Source organism: Mus musculus, chromosome 4, assembly GCF_000001635.26.
Source record: "Mus musculus strain C57BL/6J chromosome 4, GRCm38.p6 C57BL/6J".
NCBI classification, from domain to species: Eukaryota; Metazoa; Chordata; class Mammalia; order Rodentia; family Muridae; genus Mus; species Mus musculus.
The window spans coordinates 147,094,405-147,104,666 of record NC_000070.6 but is presented as its reverse complement, the minus strand read 5'-3'; the positions used below and the strand labels follow the sequence as shown (position 1 = coordinate 147,104,666).

The 10,262-nt window shown below is 42.2% G+C and overlaps 1 pseudogene; it reads right to left on the bottom strand.

Annotated features, from left to right (window-relative positions):
* Positions 1-482: 482 nt before the first annotated feature.
* Gm13142 (predicted gene 13142) lies at positions 483-2,528 on the bottom strand (annotated as a pseudogene).
* Between the last annotated feature and the right edge of the window lie 7,734 nt (positions 2,529-10,262).

Here is a 10,262-nt window from a genome sequence, read left to right as displayed (position 1 = left end):
GAGGACTGGGAAGGCCCTGCCTCCAGCCTTGGAGGAGAGGAATGAAGGAGGTGAGCCTCGGGACCACCCGTGGCCTGTGCTGCTCCGCACACGCTCCGAGGTGCCGCTGCTGAAGGGGGGATTTGGTAACATCAGAATTTTGGTTTACTTTCCCCCAACTTTAATACTTTGTGCTTCAGAAACTTGGAAATGTCAGATGTTGTAAAACCCAGAGTATGGCAGTGTCTTTAATGAGGCTGGGCTCTTGTCCCCCGCCCACACCTCTCTAGGAGACGTGAGGGAAGGGCAACACCTCCGCTTATCTTACGAGGCTCTTTCCTCGGATGTACTCAAGGTGTGCAGCACGGTGAAAACACTTGATAAAGGAAGTGTGCAGAGGACGGCTTTATCTGTGTGTGCAGCACAACCGGGCTCAAGTCGCAACACACGCTTGCCACTCCCACGATCACCTCACACAACAGAGACAGTGACACAATCCATGATTAGACAGAGTTTACAATATACTTGGCTGTGATACAGCACAGGGCTATGTTTTAGTCCATAATTCTTTCGCTTTTATGCTTGCCAGGAAAAACTGGCCTCCTAATTATATTATACTGATGAGGTCTGCTCTGAAGTTTTTATATATTCAAAAAAAAAAAAGTGTACAAAACTACCGCCCAGCAGGGGGAGCTGATCTTTATTTGGCACTGGTACTGCTGTGAATACTGTGCATGTTTTAAGCATTGTTCTGTTTCTCTAGTCTTCTTCAGCTGCAGCTCTTCTAGTTTTTTCCATAACTCTTCCCGTTCCAGTTCTTTCTTCTCTCTCTGTCTTTCGGCTTTGTAGGAACTAGTAAGGTTGTCAAAAAGCTTGCCGTTCATCTCCATGAGGGTTTTCAGCACATTGTACACCAGTGCTACAATAGGCTGATTCCAGTGTTCTTTGGAAATTTTATACAAGCTGGCAAACATGATTGGCAGGATTTTATCAATATTCTCTTCAATCAAACTAAGAATATATTCATTATTCCAGAAGTACAGTACACTTTCTGCAACCTAGAAATGAGCTGGAGACGCACTTGGATATCTGCTTAAAAAGCGGCTCTTCAATTTTTTTGAATTGTGTTGGTTCAATGACATCTAAGATATCTTCAATTTCTCCTAAAACATCACCTCTTTCTGACTGCATGTTTTTGGCTGAAATTTCAGCAGTCCTCTGATCAAAAAGCTCTGTCAGCGTTGTGTCTTTCTCCAGGAACTGTACAACACAGTACGCCAGCTGTGCATGAAACAAGGCCAATCCTTTTGCAGTATGCGTAGGAATAAAAACCTTCATTAGAAACTGCTTATGCTCTGCTTTCACTGGCAATGCAAAGCCATTGATGATACTTCCCAATATTTCAAGGAGCTAAGCCACACCATTGAAATGTTCCGTTTCATATATAAACCTGAGGAAAATGTTGTTAAACTGTTTTCTGATGAATGCTCTCAGGCCAAGGAACTTGCCATAAATCCAATGCAGGACGGTCTTCAGGAAGTCGCACTCCTGTGGATCTTCACTATCAAAAAGCTCCAGGAGCTGATGGACAACTTCTGATCAATGTATCGCTTTGCAATGCTGGGCTGGAAATCAGCACTCTCCAAGAATCTTTTTTTTTTTTAAAGATATATTTATTTATTTATTTAATGTAAGTACACTGTAGCTGTCTTCAGACACTCCAGAAGAGGGAGTCAGATCTCTTTACGGATGGTTTTGAGCCACCATGTGGTTGCTGGGATTTGAACTCAGGACCTTTGGAAGATCAGTCAGTGCTCTTACCGGCTGAGCCATCTCACCAGCCCACTCTCCAAGAATCTTAGGAAGAATTCATACACCAAACTGTATGTGAGGCCAAGAGGCCTCAAGTGTGGGCTCATCCTCTTCCGGGTCAAAATCTGGATTATCACTTGGAGGAAGTGTCCGGAAGATGTTAGCACTGATCATTTTTACTATATCAGAATACGCTGATTCAACAATTACACCACGATTAGTTGAAACATACTCAATCAGTTCATTCAGTGTTGCTCTTTTAATTTCTTTGATCTTCAAGTCTGAAACAGAGTCCATGAAATCAAACAGTACACAGCACTGTTGTAGCTTCTGGCAGGAGCGCTCTTGCTGTTCATTTGAAGTGGCATCTTTGAGCTGGGGCAGGGGGTGCAGGTCCGCCTGGATGCCCTGGCTCCGGAACTGCGACGAGCCCTGAGAGCGCTTCTGCCTCTGCGGCTTGCACACCGATTTCCGGGTGAAGCCGTCCACTTTCTCCGAGGCCGAGGTGGAGGCGCAGGCAACTGGTGCGGGCGGCGACGGCGACGACATCTCGGCGACCCGGGCGCTCGGCGCCTCCCGCGGTGGCTGGCCCGGGCAATCGGCGGAGGACGGGCACGGCGGGCCTACGCCCCTGCGCGCGTTCCGCGAGCTGCTCACGGGACAGCGCCTCACTGCCGCATCCCCGCGCCGCGCGGCCGCATCCCGGGGCTGGCGGAGGGGAGGGCGGGGGCGCGCGGGCCGCACAAGTTACTGACGCCCGGCGACGAGGGCGGGCGGAGGCGAGCCCGAAGTGTGGACCGCTGGGGCGAGCGCGAGCGTGAGGGGCGTGCGGAGTCCGGACAGGTCTTCAGCGGCTGCCGCCGGCGCTGTCCGCCCGAGCCGCCGCCGAGCTCTCGTTCTCCTGTCAGCGATGGCCCCTCATCGCCCGGGGCAGCCACCCGCACCCCAATACTTGGATCCTTGGATCCTTGGAGCGTTGCCCTCGCTCAGCCTCCCGCGCCCACCGGACGCCCACAGAGCATGCCCGGGAAGCAACTGCTACAACTTGAGAGGGTGGTTGGCTCGGGTGAGGGGGGACTCTGTGCGCGTGCGTGCGCGCTACCGCGGCCCGGGGGAGGTCCTCGCAGGGGGTGGAGGAAGGCGTTTGACTGACAAGTTCCGCGGGGTCCCACTAGCCTCCCGAGTCTCCAGATGGGGCCGGGGCGCGGGCCCCCCTCTGTTTCTTAAACTCTTTCTGCCTCTTCTTTCATGGGGTTTCCTAGTGGACTGTCAGTCAAAGAAGATATTGCTTGGTAATTCCTACAAGTTTTGTGTCACCATTCCACTAGCATATCTTGTAAGCAGGGTACCTTTGTAGACAGTGGTGCTGTGGCTGGGTTGATGCTTACAAATCTCTTTTGACAGATTATAGAGTACTTTCCTGTAGTATAGATGCTGTGTTGATTTGAATATGCTTGGTTCATAGGAAATGGCACTATTAGGAGTTGTGGCCTTGTTGGAGGAAGTGTGTCACTGTGTAGGTGGGCTTTGAGGTCTCCTCCTATGCTCAGGCTCTATCCAGTATGGATGAGACCTGGCTGCCTGCATAGAAGAGTTTCCTTCTGGCTGTTTTTTGGATCAAAATGTAGAATTCTCAGTTCCTTCTTCAGCACCATGTTTGCCTGCAGGCTGCCATGCTTCCTGCCATGGTGATAATGGACTAAACCTCCGAAACTGTATTTAAATTAAATGTTTTTTTTTTAATTTATAAGATAGAATTAAATGTTTTCCTTGATAAGTCTTGGTCAAGGTGTCTCTTTATAGCAATAAAACCTTAACTAAGACAAATGTCAAAAAGTGTAGAGGGTCTTTAAGATCATGCAGTAGTCAAAATTAGGGACATGATACTCAGGGGTCAGTTAGTTTTGGATCCTGTTCTTTTTGTATTGGGTTGTTTTTTTTTTGTTTGTTTGTTTACCAGTTGTATTATCTGTTGAGATGAGTTGGGATCTCGCTGACCATATCACTTGAGAAGCACTGAAGCCATTTCTCCATGTTGACTATCCCCTTTGGAGAATGAATGTTGAATAGAGTCAAACATCAGGGTTTCCACAGCTTCTCTGACCAAGGAGACAGAGCTGCAGGACCTTAAGAGAGATTTCTCATGATTTCCTGGGACCTGGTTGACCTTGGAAGGCAAAGATCAGAATACAGTGACTTCCATTTAGTTCTTCTGTCCACATTGGTACAGACCTCCCACTTAGTTACTTTTGGTTGCTGTAATAAAAGACCATGACAAAGACAACGTACAGAAAAAGAGTTTATTTTGTTTTATGGTCCAGAAGGGTAATGTGATGGTTCAAATGAGAATGGCCCACATAGGCTCATCTATTTGAATGTTTGATCTCCAGTTTGCAGAACTATTTGGGAGGACTAGGAGGTATGGTCACTGGAGGTGTGTCACTAGGGTTAGCCTTTCAAGTGTTAAAAGCCCACACTATCATAGTTAGCCTCCCTTCTCTGTGCTCCATGCTGGTGAATAAGGTTATAAACTCTCAGCTACTGCTCCAGTGCCATGTTTGCCTGCTGCTGCTGTGTTCTGCACCATGATGGTCATGGACTCACCCTCTGAAACTGTAAGCTCCCAATAAACTTTCTTATTAGTTGCCTTGGTCATGGTGTGTTTTCACAGCAATAGAAAAGTAACTAAGAAAGTTAAATGTCCATATGATGGTGACAGGCAGGGCAGCAGGAGCAGGAAGCAGAGAGCTCACATCTTGAACAACTGCAAGCACAAAACAGTGAGTGAACCATAAGTAACATGGAGATTTTAAACATTCATATTCTGCCTCCCATGTCATATCTTAGAACTCCCCAAACAGAACCAGTAACTGAGAATATCCAAACATTTGAGCCTGTTGGGGACACAGCTATTCAAACTACTGTATTCCACTTCCTGGCCATATCATAATGTTTTCTAGGAGCAGAACATTCCTCAACACTTTTTGTTTCACATGTTGTATGCTTGGCTAAGTGGGATTTTGCTCTGAGGACAGCCTTCCCTTTGTTCCAGGGCAGAGCAGGGGCTTATTTATTTATTTATTTATTTATTTATTTATTTATTTATTCATTTCTTATTTTAGTTGCATGGGTGTTTTGCCTCCATTTATATCCATGTGAAGGTGTTAGAGTTACAGTTTGGGAGCTTCCATATGGTTGGTGAGAATTGAACCCCAGTCCTTTGAAGGATATCCAGTGCTCTTAACTGCTGAGCCATCTCACCAGCCCCAGAGATGCTCTTGTTAATAGCACTTATGCTCAGCTCTTGGCTGTAATGCTTAGTTCAGTGGTGATCATGTTCTCTTCAAAACTACATTTGTATTTCCTTTTATTCCACTTGCTCTTTTTCACTTATTGCTAATAATAACCATGTTGCAGACTAAATATTATGCTTTCTTGAAATTGTTTCCATAAAAAAAAACATAGTGTGTTACTTTAAATTTACTCTCAGACAATTTTTAGGAAAAGTGCAAAAGGCAGCCAAATTCTTTGCCAAATCTCACAGGTGTTGTCTCTAGCTCTGCTGCTGAACTTGTTCCCTCTGAAACCTCATTGGGCCTCCATAGTCCACATTGCTGCCAATATTACTGTCTTTCTGTTTCCTATAAGGATGGCCCAATAAGCATTGCTTACATCATTCAACTGCTTTTATTTTCCAGAGTTCCAAAATTTCTTCATTCCTCCAGAACCTAATATGGTTATGTTCATTACAGCAACGATCTATTCTCTGGGTTGAATTCCTATGTTATATTTCTGTAACCATTTAAAAACTATTTCTTAACAAAATCGGGATTTACTTTCAACATATAGTTTTACTTAAGCTTTACCTAAATAGAACACTAAAGTTAAAAATAAAAGATTGATGTAGCCTCCTGGATGTTGAATAAACAGATTTGGAGGCTGTAAGACTTTGAATGAGGATGGCCTCTGTAGATCAGAGGTTTGAACATCTGGTTCAAACACATGCCACACCATGACTGTGGCAACTTATACAAAAACAAATAAATGTTTATTTTGGCGTATGGCCGTCAAGTTTGGAGTCCATAATGGTGAGGATGGCATGGCAGCAGCAGGAAGAGGACCATGCACATCTTGAACTGCAACTCAAAGCCAAGTGTGGCATGGAATCTTTAAAATCTCAAATCCCTCTCCAGTCTATAGTAACACATTTTCTCCCACAAGGTCGCCATTCCCAAACCTTCCCAAACAGCATCACCAACTGGAGACCAAGTGTTGGAACATCCTTGTTCCGCTTATACAGAGGTTGTCCTTGTTCAAACTATTAAAGCCTCCAAGCATGTCTACTCCACACTGAGAACATCAGTTACATCAATCTGGTACTTTCAACTGTAGTGTAACATTTGGATAAAGCTTAAGTAGAACCAAACATTTCAAGTAAATCCTGATTTTGTTAAGAAATAGTTTTTCATTATCTTGATTAGACAGTTTCTTAATTTTTAAATCCTTGTAAATGTTACAAAGAATAGATCATAAGAGAAATATACTGATTTAAATAGAACTTTGCTATTAATAAGTTCAGCTTTGATCTCAGAAAATATTATACATGCCATCTGTTTCATTATTTATATACCTCATATGACTTACTAAGACCTTCCATGACGTCTTTAGGCTTCCTAGCTTTTTCATTTTGGATGAACACTTACCATAGGAGAAATTGAAGGAGGCAGAGGCAGGTGAATTTCTGAGTTCAAGGCCAGCCTGGTCTACAGAGTGAGTTCTAGGACAGCCAGGGCTACACAGAGAAACCCTATCTCGAAAACAAACAAACACACAAACAACAACAACCCCCAATTTTATACTTATATACTTTTAAACATTTTCTTCCCTTATTTACTGGCAATATAAGCCATGATTCTCTACATGAAAAGAGTTGATAAAATATATTAAATATGTAATATAATATAATATAATATAATATAATATAATATAATATAATATAATATAATATAATATAACAACAATACATATGTCCATGTCTGCAATGGAAAGGTCAAACATGCAGTATTTGTTCAGTCCCTGAGAGTAGATGTCTGTGCAGTCTCAATCTAGTGCTGGAATCCCAGGGAGGTCCTACAGAGATGCCAGTTTTCAGTCTGCTCTGGAATCCCAAAGAAGTAGGTTCTAAAACCGGAGACTGAATGGCTCAGGAACAGGATAGATAAACTTGCCAGTGAAAGTGAAGGCCAGCAGGAAAGAGGCAAAGCTTCCCACTTCCATGTTTTAATATGAGCTACCACCATAAGGTTTATTATAGGTCTTCTGAATTCAAGTTGTCTGATTAAGGAAATACCTCATCAGAATGTCCAGAACCTTGGATTTTAGTTGCTTTCAGATGCAGTCACATTGACATCAAAGATTAGACTTCATGCCAGGCTTGAGTTTAAAAAAATAGTGAGAAATGTGGAATAGCCAGGAAAATCAATAGAGCTGAGAATCAGCAGTAGCATACACTCCTCAATTCAAGAATTACTTTGGTTTGTAAGAACCAATTGAAAGCTTCCTGGGAACCAGCATCCTATTCCAGATATACCTTAATGGCAAGGACTCAACTTCCTGACAGGCAAGGTCAGTCCCTCATAGGATCTAAATCTGGAGAAGTCAAGCTTTACTTTTAAAAAAAATGTATTCCTTGACATAACAAAAATATGATTGTTTATTTCAGATATGGCATCAATTTTTTTTTCTGTAAGGATTTGGAGCTATCAAGTGGAGTTCCAAAAAGAAAAAAACTGTCTATTCTGACCTATGGCTGAAAGATAATCCCCTAAATTTCTCTTAGAGCACAGGAGACATATTAAGTAAAATAATCCATCAAAATCAGAAGCCCTATGCTAAATGTAGTGGTTGAAAAAGAAAGGCCTGATAGGCTCTTAGATTTGAATATTTGATCACCAGGCAGTGGCATTATCTGAAAGGCTTAGGAGGGTGGCTTTGTTGGAGAAAGTGTATTATTGGAGATAGGCTTTGATGTTTTAAAAAAACCTAAGGAAGGCCCATTGGCTCTTTCTACCTACTGCCTGCAGAACTGGATAATGAACTCTCAGCTACCATGTTTGCCTGTATGCCACCAGAATCTCTACCATGATAATGTACAAAACCTCTATCTCATTGATTTCCCCAAAGAACCAGCTTCTGGTTTTGTTGATTTTTTTGTATAGTTCTTTTTGTTTCTACTTGGTTGATTTTAGCCCTGAATTTGATTATTTCCTGCCTTCTACTCCTCTTGGATGTATTTGCTTCTTTTTGTTCTAGAACTTTCAGGCGTGATGTTAAGCTACTAGTGTATGCTCTCTCCAGTTTCTTTTTGGAGGCACTCAGAGCTATGAGTTTTCCTATTATAACTGCTTTCATTGTATCCCATAAGTTTTGGGTATGTTGTACCTTCATTTTCATTAAATTGTAAAGTCTTCAATTTCTTTCTTTATTACTTCCTTGACCAAGTTATCACTGAGTAGAATGTTGTTCAGCTTCCACATGTATGTGGACTTTCTGTTGGTTTTGTAGCTACTAAAGACCAGCCTTCGTCCATGGTGATCTGATAGGATGCAGGGGATTATTTCAATCTTCTTGGATCTGTTGAGGCCTGTTTTGTGACCGATTATATGGTCAATTATGGAGAAGGTACCATGAGGTGCTGAGGAGAAGTCATATCCTTTTGTTTTAAGATAAAATGTTCTATAGATATCTGTTAAATCCATTTGGTTCATAACTCCTGTTAGTTTCACTGTGCATCTGTTTAGTTTGTGTTTCCATGATCTGCCCATTGCTGAGAGTGGGGTGTTGAAGTCTCCCACTATTATTGTGTGAGGTGCAATATGTGCTTTAGTAAAGTTTCTTTTATGAATGTGAGTGCCCTTGCATTTAAAGCATAGATGTTCAGAATTGAGAGTTCATCTTGGTAGATTTTTCCTTTGACAAGTGTGATGGTTTGTATATCCTTGGACCAGGGAGTGGCACCATCTGAAGGTGTGGCCTTGTTAGAATAGGCGTGACCTGGTTGGAATGGGTGTGTCACTGTGGGTGTGGGTATAAGATCCTCATCCTAGTTGCCTGGAAGTCAGTCTTCCAGTAGTGGCCTTTGGATGAAGACGAAGAACTCTCAGCTCTGCCTGTGCCATGCCTGCCTGGATACTGCCATGTTCCCCCCTTGATGATAATGGACTGAACCTCTGAACCTGTAAGGCAGCCCCAATTAAATGTTGTCTTTATAAGACTTGCCTTGGTCATGGTGTCTGTTCACAGTGTAAAACCCTAACTGATACAACAAGTATGAAGTATCCTTCCTTATCTTTTTTGATAACTTTTGGTTGAAAGTTGATTTTATTTGATATTAGAATGGCTACTCCAACTTGTTTCTTGGGGCCATTTGCTTAGAAATTTGTCTTCCAGCCCTTAACTCTGAGCAAGTATCTGTCTTTGACACTGAGGTGACTTTCCTGTATGCAGCAAAATATTGGGTCCTGTTTACATATCCAGTCTGTTATTCTATGTCTTATACTGGGAAGTTGAGTCCAATAATGTTAAGAGATATTAAGGAAAAGTGCTTGTTGCTTCCTGTTATTTTTAATGTTGTTTTTGTTTGTGTGGCTATCTTTATATGGGTTTGTTGAAAGATTGCTTTCTTACTTTTTCTAGGGTGTAATTTCCCTTCTTGTGTTGGAGTTTTCAATCTTTTATCCTTTGTAGGGCTGAATTTGTGGAAAGGTATTGTGTAAATTTGTTTTTGTCATGAAATATCTTGGTTTCTCCACCTATGGTAATTGAGAGTTTTGCTGGGCATAGTCGCCTGGGTTGGTATTTCTGTTCTCTTAGGGACTGTATGACATTGACCCAGAATATTTTAGCTTTCATAGTCTCTGGTGAGAAGTCTGGTGTAATTCTGATACATCTGCCTTTATATGTTACTTGACCTTTTTCCCTTACTGGTTTTAATATTATTTCTTGGTTTTGTGCATTTGGTGTTTTGACTATTATGTGATGGGAGGAATTTCTTTTCTGGTCCAATCTATTTGGAATTCTGTAGGCTTCTTGTATGTTCATGGGCATCTCTTTCTTTAGATTAGGGAAGTTTTCTTCTATAATTTTATTGAAGATGTTTACTGGCCCTTTAAGTTGGGAATCTTCACTCTCTTCTATACCTATTATCCTTAGGTTTGGTCTTTTCATTGTCTCCTGGGTTTCCTGGATGTTTTGTGTTAGGAGCTTTTTGCTTTTTGCATTTTCTTTTACAGTTGTGTCAATGTTTTCTATGGTGTCTTCTACACCTGAGATTCTCTCTTCTATTCTGTTGGTGATGCTTGTATGTATGACCCCTGATCTCTTTCCTAGGTTTTCTAACTCCAAGGTTATCTCCCTTTGTGATTTCTTGTTTATTGTTTCTGTTTCCATTTTTAGATCCTGGATGGTTTTGG